Source organism: Halichoerus grypus, chromosome 2 (genome assembly GCF_964656455.1).
Source record: "Halichoerus grypus chromosome 2, mHalGry1.hap1.1, whole genome shotgun sequence".
NCBI lineage: Eukaryota > Metazoa > Chordata > Mammalia > Carnivora > Phocidae > Halichoerus > Halichoerus grypus.
The window spans coordinates 81,762,133-81,780,268 of record NC_135713.1 but is presented as its reverse complement, the minus strand read 5'-3'; the positions used below and the strand labels follow the sequence as shown (position 1 = coordinate 81,780,268).

Genomic DNA, 18,136 nt, shown 5'->3' with positions numbered 1-18,136 from the left:
TTATCAAATAAAGCTCACACTCCAGTTACGAGTGTGTGTCTGTGTTAGGTATGTAGTCCACATGTCTTTTACCTCGTAAGCACTTGGATTAGCTTTTAGATTTTGCTCTCATGTGAGTAATTGAGATCCCCTAATGCCAAAACTTGCTAACAACTATCACCATTCCTGGACTTGATTTTGAGTATTTGGCAAGTCTTTTCAAGGGCTCTTCCATTCTCAGAATCTATAGCCCGTATCTGTGATTCTGCCGAGGCAGTCTAAATGCATTCCTCTAAAGTTTAATTGGGGATTGATGGTTCTAAACAAACCTACAGATATTCTGGGAGATAAATTACCTGTGTTATTCCTAATTATTTTATGAGAACATTTACATCATATGCTCTATCTTTTACTGTCACCTGTGGTGACCTGTTCTGATCTAAATACTAATTTTTTCCCCTTTAGGTTGCTGGTTTCAAACAAAAATACTCACAAATTTTGATTTCAAATTCTCCATTTCTTTTGATAATGTCCTATTTGACATTTTCTCTTTACCAGGTTCCTTTGACCCCATCCATAGTCTCCTAATCTCTTCTTGCTTCTCTGATTACTGTTGATTCTTTCTCTGCATTTCCCTTTTTTTCCTTTCCCCTAAGATTAGGTTTCCTCTCATAGATAGATCTCTCTAGGCTATTTTCTCCCTTTTATAGTTTTGACAATGACTTTGGGGATACCTCAGTGCAGATGACTCCCAAATCTATACAGTGGTCAAAAACTCAACCATTATTCCACATAAATCTTTTCTACTTGTGCTTTATATTTCTCCAAAGTACATATTTCAGCAAGCCTCAAAGCCTCATACATCTCTGAATCACTATTCATTCCCTTACATTCAGCTTTTGCATTCTGTAACATAACCTCCAAATACTTTTTGAAAGCATTGCTTTCTCCCCATTTTTACTATTAAGGTCATATTACCAGCAGTGTGCAATATGTCATTCACCCCCACCAAAAAATGTATATGTATATATATGCACATGAAAACACACATATATTTATTATAAATGTTATCAATATGAAGGATGTGTAGCCCACAACTTAAAAATTAAAATAAAATATATACTGTCTTTGTTGTAAATTTCACAGATCCAGTTCATTCTCACACAATGCATTTGTTGATTTTCACTGCACTCTTAGGCCCACAGCCAACCAACCAATGGTTGCAAGTGATGAACAAATGAAGTTCTGATACAAACATTCTAAAAAAAATAAAGACATATTTTGTTAGAACTACACTCATTCTATAGTAAGATGGGCAACTTCTAGATAATAAAATCTTATTAGAAAAAATCTTATGAATTTTTGTGCTATTCCCAGTGGAATGACTATAGACATGACATACTTTTAAGTTTAATCTGCATTATTATAATTTTATTCATTAATTATCTTAAATCTAGACAATAAATGCACCAAAAAATCAAGTCAGGACTGTAGTAGCATTTGCCAATCACTGTAGGGTAAATACTCTGTCATGATGAATTTCAAGCTACCCTCACAATGTCACTAAAATTGAGTTAGGACAAGATGTGCAAGAGTGCATCATAGCTTATGCGCACAATGCAGATATGCATAACCTCAAATGCATAGATAATAGTTAAGGATGAAGTGAGTAGTTCTGAGTATTTATTACCTGTATTTTTAATAGAAATTACTTAATTGTAAGTTAACTTTTAATAATTACTATATATAAAACTGACACAAACTTCCTCAAAACTTAGCCATTGGCTCTCATGAGCAGGCACAGGCCAGCTCCAGAACAGCACTGTTTATTTTTCATCTAGCCTGTGCAATGATCTCCTAACTAGTACTTTTCTTTTCCTTTTACAAAGCCATCTCCCATGTAGTTTTCAGATGACACGTAGATGCATGACTCCTATTCAAACACTCAGAATATTTCCCATCCTTAAGAGAATAAAGCCTGAACTTTAGACTGACATTCAGGAATCTAGATCTGGACCTTCCAAATATTCCTCACCACTCATCTTCATGTTATAGTTCACTCTCCCACACTTAAATTCTCACTGTTTCCAAGATACTTTCTATATTCTTTAGCAGTACTTTTTGTCCAAGATTTTTTTCTCTCCATCCTTATACGTTCAAATCCTATACATACCCCAAGAGCAATTAAAAATTCAGATTCTGTGTGAATTTTCCCCTCTTTCAATCTGGAGATAACTTATCCCATTGCTTCTCTCTTTACAGCACTCATTTTTCTACCTTGTCTTCACTTTTACTACATTTTTTTTTTTTTTTATGTGTAAGGGAGTATTTTGATTACTCGGGATATTAAAGGAAATACAGACTCTCTGTTCTAATCAAACTCAGTTTACAGAGGAAGATAGCAAGTCCACAATTACAATAGAGTATGTTAACTGCTATGGTAAAGGAATGCACCTTAGGCTAAGAGCCAAGCAGACAAAAAGGGGAAAACATTGTAAGAGGCTCAGCCAATTTCGTCCATCTCCTGTCCTGAAGGAAAACAGTATATATGGGGGCGCCTGGGTGGCTCAGTCCTTAAGCGGCTGCCTTCAGCTCAGGTCATGATCCCAGGGTCCTGGGATCGAGCCCCGCATTGGGCTCCCTGCTCGGCGGGAAGTCTGCTTCTCCCTCCTACACTCCCCCTGCTTGTGTTCCCTCTCTCACTGTCTGTCTCTGTCAAATAAATAAATAAAATCTTCAAAAAAAAAAAAAAAAACAGTATATATGATGCACAGATATGGCAGGAGTGAAGGCCACATAGAAGTAAGAGGCAAGAAATGAGGTGTGAAAGCTAGGCAGAAACCTTCTATGACAACAAGCTCGAACTTCAGTCTGTAGGAAATCGAGAACTTTCAAATGATTTTAAGTAACTATCACATTGACAGCAGTATGGAGGGTGGATTGAAAAGATGAAAGATGGGGAAGGGAAGATCAGACAGAAGTCTTTTGAAGCAATTTTGGAAAGGATTGCTAAAGCACTGAATTCAGGCAGTGACAGAGAAGTGGGAACTTAGTTAAAATGAAGATTATTTAGTGACTGGATGTTTGACTGACAAGAAGAGCCAAATGACCTTCTGGTTGATGTCTTTGTTCAACAGATGGGCAGTGATATCTTTATTTAAATAAGTAGGATAATCATATAATTGACCATTCAAACCAGGACAGGTTTAAGAGCTAAAGAATATGCAAAAACTAGTGGGAATTTTAGAATTTTAAAATTATTTTGCTTTGGCTAATTAGCTGTTGTTATTTTATTGGTGGGAATATGTAGTAGATCTACTCAAAAGTAAATTTCCAAAACAAAATCATTTCTAAAACAGTACCACTTCTATTTTGATGAGTAGAACATATCAGTTCATGTGGACATAACTATGAGTTATATGTGCACAATGACCAATCTGCATATATATATATATATATATATATATATATATATATATATATATATATCTTCTCTATAACTTTCTTAGTTTGTTAAAAACATTGTTTTTACTATGATGCCACACTACTCCAAATTTCTTTTTTATGATCACTGCAAAAGCAAATAATTTTATTCTCAATGTTGCCCTTTGTAAAGAATTTACAATTGCATTTCCAATAATGTCACGCATTTCATCTAAGACAAAATGCACTTCCAAAAGCTTTACTTGGATTCTGTAAATTGGATGGAAAAAAGTAAACCACTTTTGGAATTAATTAATTTTCTACTTGAAATATCTGACAACACTGACATAAAATTGACATCATTTAACTCTTCATGGAGTTCTTTGTGAAGTTTTTCTTCTACCAATGGGTCAAGAGTAAAACCAATCACTTCATTTTTTATATGCAAAAGAAATCTTGGGATCAAAATAAGTGAAATTAATTGAGATGAGCAGTCATCTGATCTAAATGAAAACTCATGTTTCAAAGAGTGATAGATAAACATACTGATTATAGTGCAAGTGTTAAATAGTTTACTTTGGACTCAGCCTCCAAAAGACATTTCTTTTGTACTATATATTGATGGTGCTTAGCAAAGTGTCATCTTCTATTTACATGTACAGTTACGTCCCCTGAGGATACTGGATAGTAAATGTCAGCTAACCTTTTGTGCAAGTTATATAGTCAACATCAAAATATCTTGAGACATGATAAACCAATATTCAGTTGTACAACAAACATGCACTTTTGCTTTTTGGTTTAATTTTTTGCTTAAAAGGAAGTGTATTGCAAAATATAAAAGTATTACCAAAAATAAAAATAGTTATAGATTTGCACCATACAATAAATGCCAAAATCACTTTAACAAGAGTATTTTAATTCTTATTTCTGTTTCCTGTGGCAGGCTATGTTCAGCCTTTATTACCTGCTTATGTTTCAAGTATACACAATTTATAATTTCCCATTTTCCCATCGACTCCATGGATGGATGACTCTAGCAGCTCACAGACCACTGTATGGACCCTGGCACAGCTGGTTAGTATACAGAATACCATTGGGGCATCAGAGTAGAACACCCCTCTCCTTACCACATGGACACCACATGGAATGAGCTGCTTCAGATGAAGTGGGAGGTTAGCCACACTGCATCTGGAAAACCTAGGAAGAGAGAAATGGTTTGTCACTGGTGAGAGAATGAAAACTCTGTTCACCTTGCATAATACTACACATTCTGGATGAGCCCATGGTAGAAGCTAGTGGAATTCTACTGAGCTCATGTAAGACTAGTTCAATTCAACTATTAATAATATTCCATTAAAAATAAAACATTGGAAACAAATATAAAACTAGACAGGATCCTGGGCCAACAAGAATAAATTTTAACTGTTCAGGAAAACTGGGATGTGTAGTCACTCTAGTACCATCTTCCTCCAATGGCCAAATAAATTGATTTGAATTCCCAAATTACATGTTGTTTTCAGACTATGTGTGGGCACACATTTTATTTATGTGTGATATCGCTGGCAGTTTTCAGATTTTAATTTTCTATTCCAAATTCCAAGATGTCCTTTTTGTATCCGTATTCTTGCCTCTAATGAAACTGATTTGCCAACATTCACCATGGCCTTTACTGTGTATTTGAAAAACATATATTCATTTTTACAGATTAAAGACTAGTGGAAGAGGGACAAATTTGGGAAGGAAGATGATTTCAGTTTTGAGCATGTCAAAAGTGAGGTGTCTAAAAGACGTGAATGGAAAATTAAGTAAGAAGATGGATGTGTGGATCTGAAGCTCAGGAAAGAGCTCTATGCAAAAAATATGATTTGGGAATCAAACTTACAAGGGCAATTTGAAAACATAGGTGTACATAGCATGTCTGCAGGGAGACTGAATAAAGATGCTTCAAGTGTAGAACACGGAGAAACAATCTACATTTATATACATATCTAAAGGCCCTAATACTGCAGGATCCAGTTTTAGCTTAGTTATTTACCAAGTCTGCAATAAACATCACTCAGAACTGTTCTATTTAGGCGTGCCCCCCACAGTCATGTTTTTTCCACATAATCTCATTCCTGGCCATGAGGGCAAAGCCACCTCTTGGGACTGAAGATCTATTTTGAGCCAATTAGAATCACACACAGTTAAGAAGTATAAACCAGATTGTAAAATCTAAACTCCAGGGTGGTAGACAACAATATTCTCTAAGTGAGCAGAAAGAACGCAAATGGAAAGGCAAAGACATGACACAAGGAAATTGACCACTTTCTGGGTTTCCTGCTACAGACCTTTCTGTTCTTGGTTCAGCCCTTAATTTATTTTACAACTGTCAATCAAGTATCTTCTACAACTGTTAATCAAGCACTATTAATTGTGTGCGAGGTACTGAGACAATAGTCATGGCCGCAGTAATAATAAAGGAATCAGTTCTGTGGCCTCTTGAAGCATCCCTTCCTGAGGTTTGGTATACTCTCTTGCTTAGAATGCCGTATTGCCTTATAATAAGTCTCCCCTGGATTCAATGTTATCTTCAGCTGGTTTCCATTGGTAGATACCAAAAAGTCCAAGCCTTTGTATGGGTAATATTTGTATCTTCTTCAAAATAAACCATGGTATCTTATACTCTACCTCTCACTGATACTCAATAAATGTTTGTATAATTAGTGACTGAATTAATTAATGAGTTAATTGCTATTTATTTTTAAGAATTTCCTAACACCCACCATAACTCTAGTGTTAGCTTCTAGGAGCAAGGCATCTTGTGGCAAAAATGTTGCTCCCCCCACCCCGCCAGCATCCTATCAGGAGTCTGGCCTATTACTAATCTGAGCCTTCTAGTTTGTTTTTCTTCAGGAAAAACAAAATCCTTTAAGCTGAGAAATCCTGAAAAGCAGATTGACATCAAACTTGTTTGCATGTTCCAAAGTAAGCATTTTAAGCACGTGGCTCTGCTTGGTTTCCTGAGGAAAAGCCATATTCCATTTCCTGCTATATTAATTTATTATTATCCATCTTTGAGGATAGCTTTGTACAATAGTCCCCATCCCATGCTTCAATTTGTGACTTACCCTAGGACTCCACACAACATGAGAAGCTGCTTCATATCTGCATTCAGGTGTTAAAATGTAAATTGAAGATAGCTATTGTCTCTTCCCTGCAGAATCTGTAGTATAATACCCTGTTCTTCAAACATAATCACATCACTGATTAATCATCTGTAGATTATATTCTTTGAATCCAATTCCAGTGGAACTGAATTGAGACTGAACTGCACATTCGGTCTGGCAATGAGAAGGTGATTGAATCCATGAAATATACAATGCTGTCTTCTAGGTTCCCAACCTTCTGTTTATGTTCTTCTTTCCCCATCTCAATCGTAATCCCATCCACACTGCAGAAGCATTGAGTTTTCTAAGTTTCTTTCTACTATCTTCCCCACCACACTCACTCATCAAAAAGGAAGAGATCTAATATCTGCCGTTTATAGATGTTAACTGATTGATTGACTGATGACACTTGAGTGTGAATGAGATTCTGTAAATGCCTAACCATAGTCAGGCTTGTGTATTTTAAGCCTTTTGTCTCTAATTATGGAATGAAAGAGTGTATTCCTGTTAAAGCAATTTCAGGCATTTGCAAGAAGAAAGGCTAGACTGCTTCTACAAGGTAGGGCCTACACTAAAGGCAAATCTGCTTGACTCCTCTTAGGATAATTTACATATGTTCTGAAAGAACATAAGGCCCTCCTTGAAATGGCCTCTTAATCACTTGACAAGAATGGGTTCAGAGGGGGCTGTCAGATCCTGGTTCCTGGGTGCCCGGTTGCTACTGTTTTGTGACTTCTCCAGAAGCCTGCAGCCATCCTGCCCAGGACAAGTGTGTTTGTTGGCATCTCTTCTATAGGAGCTTCACTTGATTCCAGATCAGGTAAGACAATGGGACTAGAAGGCAAGCCTACTAGAGCACAGTAGGTAATCAGAAGGAGCCAGAGGTAAGCTATGGTGCGAGTTAAGACCAGCAGTCAGCACAAAGACCACTCCAAACAAACTTCCAATTATAAAATAAATAAGTCATAGGGATTGCAAGTACAGCATAGGGAATGTCGTCACTAATATTTTAATAACCATGTAGGGTGACAGATGGTGACACTTATCATGGTGAGTATTGAATAATGTATAAAATTGTTGCATCACTATATTGTACAACTAAAACTAACAACACTGTATGTCAACCGTATTTCAATAATACATTTTTTAAAAAGATGGTGAGTGGAGATTTCAACTCTCTGGATTAATAAGATGCCTAAGGAGACTGGAGCAAACATCAGGCAGAAATCCAAGTCATCATCAGAAGGATGTAGAGACACTATCTTATAGATCAGAGTCCCAGGCAAAACTGGTCTTTGGGAAGAACATAGCAGACTGAGAGTGCTGGTTTGGGAACCAAGACTAGATAAATCACCAAGATTCTAGTCCCAAGAAATAGTTCTCACCCTTGGACTACGGCAAAAAAACTCCCCCACTCCAATTCCTGTACTTCAGAGAATTCTTCTGGAGCCTTCTTCCAGCCATGCTACTTCCTATGGAGCAAGGAGTACACTATGCTAAAAGACATGCCCATCTGAAGCCTGCACCCAACCTTCTAAACTCTGCTCAAATGACCCTGAGACTGCTTCTAGGACCTGAATAGGCCCTTTCCTTGTCCATTTTCTCAGTAACTAACAGCATCAGCTGTGTGGGCACCATGAGGCTATAAGGTATCTCTGGGGAAAAAGGGAAGATGGACAGAACTTATAGCTGGACATGTGGCTTTAATGCCCACCCATGTGCACACAAGTCCTCCTCAAGGTACAGAATGAAACTGGAAGTGAAAAGAGAGAGGAAATGGCCAGGGGACTTCCATTTGTACTCTTGGCTTGGTGCTTCTTGAACTTCCCTGACCAAAGAAAAAATTGACCCCAAAGCATGAGCTCTCCTTGAACTTCCAAGTAAGAATTGAGAGGTTAGAGGTCACGTGGTTACTGCGCTCCAAAGGTAAAGAATTCAATAAAGCATTCCATTACTCTTCTTCTCATAGCTGAAGGATAAATCCCCTACTCTACTTTTTTTTTTCCTAATCATAGCCTTTTCTCAAAAGAATAACCATAATTCGCAAGTGTATAGGGTTTTATTTATTTAACTGGTGCTGAATGTGTTTGAAAAATTCCAATTTGGGGATTACAAATTCAAATACCTCGGAGCTCAGGAGTGGGAAGAGCCTGTGGTAGCTTCAGGGGACAGGAATCACCCAATGGCATTTACATTTTGAAAACAAATGAACAATTTAAAGACAGAAAAAAAATTTAAGTGAATGGGAAGAATTTAGGCCCACTAGTTTGCCACCTCTAAATAAAACTTCTTGCTCTTCTTGACTTCTTAGAATATATCCTTATGCTTTCTTTGGTATTTCTGTAAGTAAACTTTCTGTCCAAAAAAGAGTGTTATTAGAACGTATATTTTTATTAATTAGCATAATATATAAATACATTCTTAGTTTACTGTGCTTCTCATTACTAAATCTACCAGAAAAAGAATACGTGTTTAACGAGAATGCTATTTATAATCCTATATCTATCTATGAGATGCTATGCTCTATATGTCCTAGAATTAGTCTGTATAAAACATATAAACACACACACACACACACACATACACACACACCCGGTCTTCCTTTGATATAAATGGTTTTTCCCACAAGTAACATGGGTATTTTGAAATCACACAGGAGATATTTAATGTATAAGACTGGTCACTTAGCAAGTTGGTTCTTAGAAAAAATAAAAGGAGTACAATTATTAAATAATAAAACCAAAATTTAAGATCCAAACCAGAATATATACAACAAAATTAGTGTTGCCCATTTCAAATTGACTAGTTACTTTAGAAGGACACTTAGTCCACCGCTAAGAATATTTTTTGAAATCCTCTTTTGGGAATTTTTGGCTACCTCTGGTACAAATCCTTTGAAATATTCCTAGTGATGGTGAATCTTCACCAATTGAGGTCAGATTTTATTTTTAGAGAGAGCAAAAAGCCAATCAAAGTCAAGCTTGCTATATGAAATGAGTGATCAAGCTGCGTTGTTCCACTTCTAATCAAAATCAAAGCATGCTTATAAATCCCAGAGTGGTGTGTTTATGTGGCTTTATAAGTTTCTACTGGCATTGAAGACAATTTTAGATAAAAGTTACAAATATGTTCAGAGTATCATTGGACTATGTGGTTGGCTTCCTAAGATAAAAATATTTGAGAAAAATTACATTTGGATGTGTAGATTTTAATATATGTACATTTTTAAAAGTAGAAAGACATTTTTTCCTCTCACACTAGACATCAAAATGAATTCTAGGTAGGGCGCCTGGGTGGCTCAGTCGTTAAGCGTCTGCCTTCAGCTCAGGTCATGATCCCGGGGTCCTGGGATCGAGGCCCACATCGGGCTCCCTGCTCCGCGGGAAGCCTGCTTCTCCCTCTCCCACTCCCCCGGCTTGTGTTCCCTCTCTCGCTCTCTCTCTCTGTCAAATAAATAAATTTAAAAAAAAAAATGAATTCTAGGTAGGAATTAAAAGTGTTCGTTCTAAGTTAAACCATAAAAATCTAGGAGAAATTATAGGTGATTCGCTGACATCATAGCAACAAAGTAAGAACCCATAAGGAATATATTGATATAATTGATGGTTGAAAACCTAATACATCTGAAAAAAATGTAAAAGACAACATATGGAATAAAGAGATTTAGTAAATTCACACTTCGTAAAAATGGGATTTTTTCACGTTGGAAAAAACCTTAGATTGCTATCCTCAGTAAAAACAAAGAAGCATTCTCCCAGGCTACGGGAGCATAAACTGGCACAACTGTCCTCTAGGGCAAATTGGTCATATGAAGAAATGCCAGGAAAACATGTGTACTCTTCGACCTAGTAAGTCCATTTGTAAGAATTTGTTTTAAGAAACTTATTACGAATCTGCAAAAAACTTATATTTAAGTAAGTTCTTTGTACTAATGAAAGACAAGAAAACAATCTGATGTCCAACTATAGGGGATTAAAATTAGTAAATTTTGGTATTTCTATGTAATAGAACAAATAATGACAGGAAAATGTTTATAATATACAGGTTGTAAAACAATAACACATCTACAGCCATTTTACTTCTTTAGACAGACATTTACTCTATTTTCAAATAATCTCAATTCAATCATTTAATGAGAAACAGACCATTGGCATTGTGTGTGTGTGTGTGTGTGTGTGTGTGTGACAAATTTCTGCTTTTGAAACACTCCTATGGTGGCTATGTTGTAAGCTCTTCATTTTTGGATAAGTGTCACCTATTCATGGGATGTTTCTCACTAGCAATACCATACACTTTACGCCATCTTGGAACAAAGATGCACAAGAACATTGCTGCTCACACAGTGTTGCCTTCTTTGGTGGGCACATTGTGTTGCTTTACTTTTTCCTTTTAAGAGATGAGGTTTCTACTTTTGGAGATATTCAGAGTAGATGATTTAAAGCTTGTATTTATCACTTCAGGATCGAGTCTGTTTTTAATGACAACTTAAACCATAGGGAACAACACTACCCAATCTACTCATACCCTTTCTATACCAGATGATCACTTAAACCCTATCTTTCCGCAGATCTTTTCACCTTTTCACATGTGTTTTCTTTTAGTCACATCTAAGAATATGATTTTGATTATTCATTTATTTTAGTGTGTTAAAGCTCGAGTTTCCTCATCATATTTCAGACTTGTTTAATAGCTTATAGGGGTTAAAATACCTTCAGTGAAATAACTAATCCTGCCTTGAACTACATAACAGAGGGTATTTTCTGAGTACTTGAGAAGAAAATCCCCCAAAGGTACCTTGTACACATGTTGGTATGTCTCAGTTGGGGAAAAAAAAAAAAAAAAGATTTTTAAGCTAAAAAGAGGCTATTGGAAAAGAGATGATACTAAAATATTGGAAACTTTTTAAGGTTCTATTTTTCAAAGATCACATTTTGTATGATTTTTCAAAAATATTGATAAAATAATTTTAATCACTAGATATATATTGTGGACTCAAGAGGAGTTAAATACATACCATCTTTGATTTACTTACTAAAGCTCTAGGAAGTTAAATAAATTATTTTGAATTTTGTGAATATGCTACAGGTAAAATACCGTTATATTTCTCACTTTAGTGAAAGTGATTTCGGAGGAACAGTGTAGAACAAACATTAAGGTATGGCCTTCAGAATCAAACATAATAATCCATTGGAGTCATGGTCCCGCCACACGCTATCTGTGTCACTTTGGACAAACTGTTCTATCTCTTTCAGGTACAAAGGTATAAGGATAAGTATCCTGAAAGTTCATTAAAAGATAAGTGAAATAAAATAGAAAAGACTTTGTAGAGCTCTTGGCTCATAAGAAGCACTAAATTAATGGTGATTATTGTTTCTGCTACTAGCACCAGTTAGTATTAGTTTTTTAATACCAGTTTTAACACTCACTAAATATCACTGTGGTGTCCTCTCTTGAGCTGCCCCCTCAATAAATTATGTCGTCTCTCCAAGATCCATTCAATTCTAACTTTTTCCTAACACTTCCTTGACTTTTCTGGTTTTTATTGATCTAATTGCTTCATGAGTGATCCTTACCCCTTAGGCCAAATGAATTGTAAACTTGTAGAGATCAGGATAATGCCTTCTATTGTTTCTGAATTGCTTAAAACTTATTTATTATATCCTTGTTCTGGTTATTTATTGCATTATAATAAACACCAAAACTTAGTAACTTAAAACAACCATCTTATCATGTCTTGTGATTTCTCTGGGTCAAGAATTTGGACAGGGTTTGGCCAGGTGGTTCTATTGCATGGGATGTGGACAGTTACTCTGTGGTATTCAGCTGCTATGGAGGTATGGAGGGTCAAAGACGACTTTGCTCACATTCTGGTGCTTTGGTGAGGCTGATGGAAAGATTGGGCTCAGCTGGGACTGTTAACAGGCATGCCAATGCCTACATGTGGAGTATGCATGTTGTCTCTCCTGCATGGTGGCCTCATGGTGATTGCTGGGCTTCTTACATGTCAGCTGAGGTCATCAAGTGCATGACCATATAGGCTAAGAAGTCTTGTGGCATCACCATTATTGGTTGAAACAGTCACCAGCCCACCTAGATTCATGGGAAGTGGTCAAAGATCCCAAATTTTGATAGGAGGAGTGTCAAAGAATTTGCAGCCATGGTTTAAAGCTGCCACAATCCCCTATGACACAAAGAGTCCTCTGAGAATAGTTTCTATGTCTGGTCATATTTATATCACCACTGATGTCTTATGGGTCAAGAGATATTCAATAAAGAAAGGAACTATAAGAAATAAACTTTTTAAAAAATTGATTAAAAACTTAGCCTTTGTGGGGCACCTGGGTGGTGCAGTTAGTTAAGCATCTGACTCTTGGTTTCAGTTCAGATCATGATTTCAGGGTCGTGAGATTGAGCCCCGCATCAGTCTCCATGCTCAGTGTGGAGTCTGCTTGGGTTTCTCTCTCCCTCTCTCTTTGCCCCTCCCACAGGTGCTTGTGCTCTCTCTCTCTCTCTCAAATAAATAAATAAATCTTAAAAAAAAAAAAAAAAAACTTAGCCTTTGTTCATATTTTCTATAGTTAAGAAAAATCAAACTAATTATTTTGAAGTTCTTCATACCAGAAGCTAGCCTTACTAAATTTTTCTACTACGAATTGAATATTTCCTTATAACTGTCTCCTAAGCCTTATTAGTCTATCTCAACCACCCTTCTTTTTCTTTTCTTGTGTGTGTGTATGTATGATTTGAAGTCAGAAGATGTAGTGGTTTCTACTAATAACTGTGTAAGCCACTTCTTTTCTTCAGAGCCAAATTTTCTCTTTTGTAAGAATAATAATTATGATGATAACAATAATAATAACAAAGTAGACAGTATTTAAGATTTCATACAGCTCCAGAACTCTGCAACTGTGGGTTTACTATTTTTATAACAATAGCAGAAGAGAGGTAGAGAGTGGTAGAAAGATGGCCCGTATTGGAAAAAATAGGACATGGATTTTTGTTTCAGACCTCCCATCTGCTAGTGGTGTAACTTTGTCCCTCTACTAAGTTTTCAAGGTCTTGGTGAATTTGGTGGGATAATGTAAATGAAAAATCTTAAGAAACTATAAAGAGTTGCACGGTTGGGAAACATCTCTCAGCCTTCTTAAATGGGTGAAGAGAAAGGAGCAGGTCATACCAGACATTGGATAGGTTCTGTCCTAACACGGAACAGTTTGGAGCGTTTCTATGAACATGCATCTATGCTGGAATATCTCCAGCTCCAGAATCTGCCCAGCCCATGTAAATATCACCCCTTTTTCTTACTTGGAGGCTGCATTTGTAATCATTGAAAACATGCATATTGCCAGGGAAAAGGCACTGATAATTCAGCTGCTGAGCCAGTATAGAGAAGTTATTCATTACTGGGTTCAATCCAAGGTCAAAAACATCAAACTCCAACCATTAAGCAAAATGGTGACAGGCTTGGTAGTGATGACCCAGAGTGAATATATTGCTCATAGGAAACAAGGTCAGGAATACAGCAGGCCTGAACGGGGTTGCCAAGTCTAAGTCAGGAACAACCAGCCTATAGTCCAGAGGTCCATGTGAAACAGCACGTTCCAGCTAGAGTAGAGGGGGGCAGCAAAGGGTAGGCCAGCCACCCCCCTGTTTCTGTGCTGTTACAGGCTAGGAAATCCTCAGCGTCCAACTACATTTACAAGTTTTGTTTCTGTGCTTCAAAACTCTCTCTTCCCGGGGTCTAGACCTCCTCACCTTGACAAATCTGGTAAAGACATAGAAAGGGATACACACTATCTTTCCTGCTGAAGACAGCAGTTTGTTTGGGCTTCTAACGGCTCAGAGCAGGGTCTGGGCTTACTTCTTAAAATCTGTCTCCTCCTCCATCAGCTTCAGCCTCACTACTGTTTTAGACAGATTATACTTGAACATTCCCTTTGGAAGGATGCTGAAATCTAGTAGGTTTAAGAATGTTGAATTTTTTAGAAGTTCCGCTTGTGTTCTCAGCAATGAGAATTGTCTCCTAACTTGTTTCTTTGTCTAGGCTTCACAAAAAACATCGCTTGTATTGGGGGCAGCATATAAAATGCAAAGCTCTGTGTGTAGTTCTTACACTGAATAGAACTGGAAGAATTTGGTTGTGGGGCTACAATGTGTCAGGATGTATGAAACTGCAGAAAAGAGCAGCTGGTCTGGGCCTCCTACTCTCCACAGAAGCGACCACAGACACCCACCCAGATACCAAAGTCAAGAAAGGGTCATACTCCGCCTTGCCTTTGTGGAAGACACCTTCTGAAAGCCCAGTGCTTGCCGGCCACTGCAGAGAACTCCCCTGCCGCTCTGGGTGTCTGGGAAATGCCTGTTTCATTAAGGCTCCTGAACGCTATCATGTTACACTTCAGAAGTAATGACCAGCTTACTTAAAACAAAGAAGCTTTGACCTTTCTCCCCTTCTGAAACCAAAAACAGATGAAGTTAAAGTGACTCATTTCCGGCTTTAAATATGCTCTAAAAAACATTTTTTCAAGTAGTTTTGGGCCTCAGGGTTTGAGGGGTTTTTTTGGGGGGGGTTGTTTTTCCTTTGCCTTATTTTTACATAAATATATCTCATATCCTTCTTGTCAAGGTCAACATATTTATTATTTATATTCATGGTGCAGCCCACTATACTTTTTTTTTCCTTTTAGCTTTCTTACTTTCTTCCTTTTTTTTTTTTTTTTAATCTGTGTTGTTTATAACCATGACCCTTGATCCTCCAAGTCTTAAAACAGCTTGGCTTTCAGCAGCTAAATCTGACAAGGTCAGCATTTTTCTGTTTATTCTGAGAATACTATTTACCCTCTGGGGTTTTTAAAAGCAATTCTGTAAAACATCACTTGGAAAAAGTTTGTAGCATTCATAGAGACTTCCATAAAGTCAGATAACCATAAATGACAACTTCTTGCTCTGATTTTTGAACTCTGGGAATATCATCACTACATTTGGTGCCTAGGCGGTTGTACTAACCAAAATTTTACAAATAAAATTATAGATTTAAAGTAATCTCAATGTATTTCACTTCTGACACTTGCCACCTTGAATCAAACACTAATCAAATAATTCTTGTGTTTCACCCTTTAGAAAAATATTTTCCATTAGGAATTGTATGATACATTATATTATTTATTCGAAGTTATAAATTAGGATAAAGAGAGGAAGTAGACCTTTTCAGTAGTCAAGCTCTAGAACAAATCTACTTTTGATCCAAAGGTAACTTGTGAAGCAGTGTGGGGGATCATAACTTGTGCTTAAGGAGACAAAAGCTATCTCTGAACTGGCAAAATTGAAAGTGTTATTTGAGAAGAGACTAGCATATTTGTACAAGGTTCAAAGATAATCCATCAGGCCTGGCTATAGTTCTTCACTCACTAGAGCTAGGCAGACTCCTTTGTTTCAGCATGAGCCCATCAGATCCCAACACTCTCAGGATCAAGCTGCAAACACAACTTTCTAGCTACGCAGTTTCAGTAAAGAACATGTCTCCACTGCACACAGACCTCCCCACCAATAGGCTTGCCAGTAACACCAGAGTATATAATACACTCAAATCTCATTGAGAAGTTTATCCACTAGACTGCGAGAAGAAAACATTTAACTCTAGCAAAAGCACTGCTAGTTATAAGGCAGTGCACAAGCAAAGAGACGTCATTTTGGTGGTGGATGAGGGTCAGAAGGAGGTGAGAGGACACTCACGCCATTGGGAATGTTTTGTGGTTTCTTCAGGAAGAGTAAGGATACTTGAATCTCTGGCTCAGGATAATCAAGGAGCAGGTGGTGCCTGGGAGGGTAAACACTGCTAAGTCCGCATTTATTCCTTTAGCCCTAACTGTACATTAATTCAATAAGGAGGTCTAATAAAATAATGCATTTTTCAAAATGCTTAGCTGGCATTTCGGGCAGGGTGGGCAATTTTTATTATTTACCAAGGAATGCATCTTGAAGGAATTGGTGAATCGAGCAAGTCCGCGCTGTAGGCTGCTCTGGCCTCCAGGGGTCACCCTTCCCTTTAATGACTCTACAACAATACTCGGAGACCCCACCCTGAGGGACTTTGGTCTTTTAGCAATTTCTTGTGCCCTAGTAACTCTGAGAATCCCCGAGATTGCTTTTATGTTCAAGAATGTGTGCTGGTTGTCACTTTCCCCCTCAGCCAGCCATCTGTCTCTGTCTGCTGCCACACCCTTCTGCCTGCAACCTCTTGCTGCCGGACTCTGACTTCTGCCATTTCTGCACCCCTCGTGCCATTTTGTGCCAAGTGTGGACATGGGCTTATCTCGTTTTCCCCTGGAGCACAGTCAATAGCAAGCTGAGATATTTAGCAAAACTTCGTCGAAGGCTTAGGGATAACAGAAGGAAAGAAATCACAAGGGAAAAATAAAAAGAAAGAAAAGAAATAGGACAGGATACTAGATTTGTGTGACTCCTCCAGAATGTGTATACCTCCACAGGGATTCCCTACTAAAGTCTCTTTTACACACAAACACACTCACACTCAAACACACACACACACACGCACACACACACACACACCCTTCTTCCTTCACGTTGCTATGGCTAACTTACTTCTCTCTCATCTGGAATCAAGACCCTCAGATCCTCTGTGATTGCCAGAGGGGAATATTTATTTTCCTAAAAGGAAACCTGATGTGATCTTTAAAGAATATAATCCTTTATATTATCATATATGCTAGCTTCTCTCTGAACATTCTCATTCTTTCCAATGGCTCAAACTTTCTCAGAATAAAATCTTTGCTTTGTCTTATTTTATTTATTTTAATCAAGAAACGGGAGCAGGGAGTTGTGTGTTTAAAAGGCAGGATGTTTCCGGATTCTACTCATTCATTTTCAATCAAATATTGGCATCCACCCGGGTACCCTTCTCCACCAGGGAGTTAGCAACTAAAATGAAGCACCCAGTGTGATTTAAGGAGAAGTCCTGGTGGCTTGAGATCACTCAGAATCAAAAGATATAAGGGTACAGCAGAGTCTCAAGCATAAAAGGAGAAGGCAAGAACTGGATCCTGGAGGCTGACAGGTTAATCAGTTCAGATTTTAGACTCTATAGACTGACAGAGGAACTGTTAGGAATCAGACAAGACGCTGACACTTTTGGTGGAAAAGCGAAGACTAGAGGGCTTGTGTAGGGAGAGGCAGGGGATGGAAAAGAAAAACTGCAAAGCTGATCTCAGAGTAGGATTTTTAATATACTGTATCTCCTCAGTGAAATGAACTTTCTTGTTAAAGGCTGGAGAGTGATTAGAAAACCCAAGAAGACTAACTCTGGGCTAGCCAGGAGCAAAGACCAGAGACATGACATAAAAACCTCTCTGAGGTCTGCCATTGTGATTTCACCCGCCCTCTTCTCCAAGGACTTAAATCAGGCATTTGGGCAGGGCAATAATCTGGTGCCCCTGCAAACTAAGGTAGTTAAAATATTTGTTCACATTGATTCAAAACAGGATCTCATGGGGCACCTGGATGGCTCAGTCAGCTAAGGGTCTGCCTGCAGCTCAGGTCATGATCTCAGGGTCCTGGGATCAAGCCCC

The 18,136-nt window shown here is 37.7% G+C and overlaps 1 long non-coding RNA gene across 1 annotated transcript in view; it reads right to left on the bottom strand.

Annotated features, from left to right (window-relative positions):
* The window catches only part of LOC118536848 (uncharacterized), a 661,957-nt gene that overhangs the window by 51,971 nt on the left and 591,850 nt on the right, over positions 1-18,136 (bottom strand). The window lies entirely within an intron of this gene.